This window comes from Pseudophryne corroboree, chromosome 6 (assembly GCF_028390025.1).
Source record: "Pseudophryne corroboree isolate aPseCor3 chromosome 6, aPseCor3.hap2, whole genome shotgun sequence".
NCBI lineage: Eukaryota > Metazoa > Chordata > Amphibia > Anura > Myobatrachidae > Pseudophryne > Pseudophryne corroboree.
Genome location: NC_086449.1, coordinates 778,108,691 through 778,113,507, shown reverse-complemented (window position 1 = coordinate 778,113,507; position 4,817 = coordinate 778,108,691). Strand labels below are relative to the sequence as shown.

General features: G+C 44.4%; 1 long non-coding RNA gene across 1 annotated transcript; it reads left to right on the top strand.

Moving 5' to 3' along the window:
* Positions 1 to 1,047: 1,047 nt before the first annotated feature.
* LOC134935717 (uncharacterized) lies at positions 1,048 to 2,882 on the top strand. The gene is made up of 2 exons (XR_010180363.1): positions 1,048 to 1,183; positions 2,205 to 2,882. It is a non-coding gene; the product is annotated as an uncharacterized LOC134935717 (long non-coding RNA).
* The last annotated feature ends 1,935 nt before the right edge of the window (positions 2,883 to 4,817 follow it).

The window sequence follows — 4,817 nt, the reverse complement described above, 5'->3', positions numbered from 1 at the left end:
AGTATTTTATTCCTGCTCATAGGCTAATTAAAATATTAAGCAGGCCCAAGCAGAGCAGGAACAGTGCAATCCAACAATAAAAATATATTTTACCTATTCTGAGACAAAGCTACGGACTGTAATGAGGTGTGACCAATGGATAATGATTTATACTGTATCTAACCATATTTACTGTGGTCACAGTATTATTGCACATATATATTCATGCTGATGCAGAGTGAGACCAACATCATCTTGTGTAGAGACGGGATGGAGGAGGGCTGAGGCATTCTGATATATGCCATGTATGGAAGCTAAGATCTGAATGAGGTGCGGGCATTGGGTGGCGTGGCCAAATCCAAGAGACATATCCACGCCCCCTCTGAAAGTGCAAGTGCGCTGCATAAGGGAACATTTGTAATTAGCTACACCTCCCCCCCCCCTCCTATGTCACTTGTGCCAAGTAAAGCAAGGTTGTATCCATATGGTTGCGAACAGAAGTAGACACAGAGACACATGCAGGCCCGACGACAGGAGGGGTCATAGGGGACACGCGTACCAGGCTCTAAGAATATGGCACTGAAAAATGGGGCCAGCCCTTCACTATGAGAGAGGCACCGCAGCAGGCAGCAACAGCAGGGGAGCAGCCAGCATGAAGTAACACCACCTTCCATAGCTTCACTCAGAGCCTAACAGGGAAGGGAGAGAGATGTTGTGTTGAGTCTTATGGCCAATATGATGTTTAACTAACAGAATCCTAATACTTCTGAAGGAGGTCAGTGCCATAAGCAGTGCTTTATCCTTAATTGAGGTTATTGTGGATACACTGTAACATTAAAAAACAACGAAAGCACAGTGAACATTGGGTTTATACAAAGTCTCCCATAATCAAATAGGGAAATCAATAGGGAAACCCTGCCATAAAATAATAACTCATATTCTAATGTGAATGTAATAACTTTAAATAAGGTGTGATATCACATTTTCCTTATGTCAGTCACACAAAAGACAGGTGCCTCAAACCAGTGGCCAGTGTAGTGGATTCTGTGAGGTCATGCTGTGATGTCATAATGGTATCAACTGCCTATATCTAGGGTTGGCTGCTGCCTCTCTCATTCTCCTTCAATACCTGGAGACAGACAGCTCACCGGCAGCTCACCGGCAGGAGTAGAAACAACTGGCAGGAGAAACACACTTGGCTGAGGTTAGTAACTGGACATAGACAAGGGCAGCTAGATGTGGCAGCAGACTTAGGGGCCCATTTATCAGCTATTCAAACCAGTTGCATATGTGCTCCAGCCAACCGGCTCCCAACTGTCATGTGTTTAAAAATTACCATTGGGAGCTGATTGGCTGGAGCAACATTTATCATACGGAATGAGTTTTAAACAGCTAGAAATCTGTGATAAATGGGCAACAAGAATCAGAGGGGAATAGAAATGATTGCTTTAATGATTTAATAAGACAGAACATAGGATACAGATACTACACATTAAACTGGAAACAAATACATAGTAAATGAAATTATGTCATAGCTGGTGCTTATTTAAATAATACTATCATGTTTTATTTAAAACGCTTTGTATTATACATGTGTATGTTAGTTTATTACAGTGGTCACTGAGGTTTTCCATGATGGTTTCATCTTCTGCCACTGAAGCCAAACTACGGAGCTATTTATGTACTGAGAAATCCTCACCGCTCTCCTGGTTTCCTTATTACACACTGAGCCATAGAGTAGATCAGTAATACATGGCCACCATTAATTATTAGTAATCTAGGGGGAGATCTCTCATCCCTTCTAATGATGGGAGGTGTTGCCTATAGCAACAATCCGATGTTAACTATTGTATCATTGCATGGAGTATACTAGATATATAATAGCTAGAAGATAATTGGTTGCTATGGGCAACAGCTCCTTTTATACTCTTTAGAAGGTTTGATAAGTCTGAAAATATTAGGGAAGGCAGAAAGTAGGTTTATGTCGGACACCGAAGATGATTTTATAAATTCCAACAATGAAAGTGTTCTCAGCTTACATAAGTATAATAGTGACCGGTGAAATGGACTGTCCAGAAAGGCCATTATACAGCTTACAGTTTCAGGTTCTAGTTGATCTTATATATGAATGTATATACTTAAATACTGTAGTTGATGTTACTTACAATTGTAAATGCATTGCAAGGCATCTAACACTGTCTACTCTTCATCTTTCTCCACATCAGCACTATGGCCCCGAGATGGATGATCACACTGTGGGAGTCGATAACTGCCTGCTGTCCATGCAGAAGATACAGGAGCTGGAATGCTCAGAGAAGAGATGCCCACTTGCCTCGCCATACCAGGCTTGAGGAAGAAATGCCTCCAACCAAGCCAGTGGGTTATGATCACTCTGATGGCAGTTTATCCAAAAAACTATCTCCCAGTGAGAAGAACAAGGATCGCCAGATAAAAGTCCTCGATCTCATTAACAAACAGTTAGTCGAGGAGAACAACTTGTTAGCGGCAGAAAACACCTTATTAAAACTCAAGGTTGAAATGCTTAAAGACACGCTAACGAAGGTCATAGAGCTGTTGTAGGCCCCTGTGTAACTCCGCCGCTGTTACGGAGGCTCACCCAGTAGCTGACCAGTAACCATGGATTCTTATCTTTATGCACTCACCTATTAGAGCAGGGGGAAATATGCACTGAGAGGTTTCTGTAATCTTCCAATCGAAAAGGAGCGACCTTTCTTTTTTGAAGTCTGCATAAATCTGTCAGTGTGTATTTTCCACCTTTTCTCACCTTCTCTAATAGGTAAGTACATAAAAACAGTGATCCATGGCCAACATCTACTGGTTACAGCTTACTGTGGTTATATCTGGTAGTTAATCTTTACATCAATAAAGAGCCAGAGCAAAAATATTGTCTTCAGTGCATTCTTGTCTCTATGTAATGTATTTGTAGTGAGAAATATATCTTATGTCTATCTAAATATATAACTATGATAATTAGTCATAATATGAAAAAATATTCATATTATCAGGGAAAACAATTCCATTATCACCAGTAAGGGGTGGGTGTAAGTCCCGATACTAATAGTGACTGTGGATGGAGATACTCAGCGGCACGTCCTTCTGTGTGAAGACAAACAGATAACCGACATAGATGGCGGATATTCGCATTAGCATACGACAGTAAACAGGCTGCTGCGGTTGCACAAAGCAGCGTCTGCCAATGTGTCCTTAGTGTTTCTATTAGTGTTTCACACCTTACACACTTAGAACTATTTTATCTCCTTATATACTTCTTTTCTCTTACGTCCTAGAGGATGCTGGGGACTCCATAAGGACCATGGGGTATAGACGGGCTCCGCAGGAGACATGGGCACTCTAAAGACTTTAGAATGGGTGTGCACTGGCTCCTCCCTCTATGCCCCTCCTCCAGACCTCAGTTAGATCCTGTGCCCAGAGGAGACTGGGTGCACTGCAGGGGAGCGCTGCTGAGTTTCTCAGTAAAAGACTTTTCGTTAGGTTTTTTATTTTCAGGGAGCACTGCTGGCAACAGGCTCCCTGCATCGTGGGACTGAGGGGAGAGAAGCAGACCTACTTAAATGATAGGCTCTGCTTCTTAGGCTACTGGACACTATTAGCTCCAGAGGGTCGGAACGCAGGACTCACCCTCGCCGTTCGTCCCGGAGCCACGCCGCCGTCCTCCTCACAGAGCCGGGAGATAGAAGCCGGGTGAGTATTAAGTAGAAAAGAAGACCTCTCAGGCGGCAGAAGACTTCAGATCTTCACTGAGGTAACGTGCAGCGTTACCGCTGCGCGCCATTGCTCCCACACAGACACACACAGCGGGCACTGTAAGGGTGCAGGGCGCAGGGGGGGCGCCCTGGGCAGCAATAAAAACCTCAAGGGACACTGGCATATAAATGAGATACTGCGGAGGCAGTATATTAATAAACCCCCGCCAGTATAAATAATTTGAGCGGGACCGAAGCCCGCCGGTGAGGGGGCGGGTCTTGGTCCTCCAGCACTAACCAGCGCCATTTTCTCCACAGCATAATAATTCATATAAGCGTGTATTTTACCCAGAAATTAGGATCAAGAACTCGCTTATATAAAACAAAAGGGTCTCTGGAGATGCACTCTGTGTACAGCCAATCCCTGCTTGCCTGTATAGAAAAGTTTTGTGTATAGTAAATATTGTTTCTTTGGGGTGGGGAGGGAGCAAACTGAGTGTGCTGCTTGTAGTGTTATATATACTGTTTGTTGGGTCCTTTTTTGTGTATTGCCAACCCCCCTCAATAAAAACCAAAGCCTGCACCACTGTCCCCCCCAAAATATTTTATGTGTATAGCACCAGAATATAATATACAGATAGTTTAGCGCCATTAAAACAGGATTCAGTCAGGATCCCTGTGGTCGGGATCCTGGCAGTCGAAATACCGATGTCAGAATCCCGACAGTACTCAGAAAACCGGCGCAGGGATCCTGACATTGATCACTATACCGGCGCCGGAATCTCGAACGATGATCACACAGTCAACCAGAGATAAGCCGCGGGGGGGAGGGATGTTAGGTTTAGGTTGCGGGGGGTGTGGAATGAGGTCAGGGTTAAGCTGTGGGGAGGGAGGGAGGGTAAGGGTTAGGCACGCCCGGGGAGCATTAGGGTTAGGCTGCGGTGGGGGGCGGTTAGGTTTAGGCTACGGGAAAGGTGGGTTAGGGTTAAGGGGGTTAGGGATCAGGGTTAGCTTAGTTAATTAGTTCATGTCGGTATTTTCTACATCGGGATGCCGCTGTCTGTATTTTGACAGCTGGCATCCCAACCGTCGGGATCCTGATACCAACCCCAT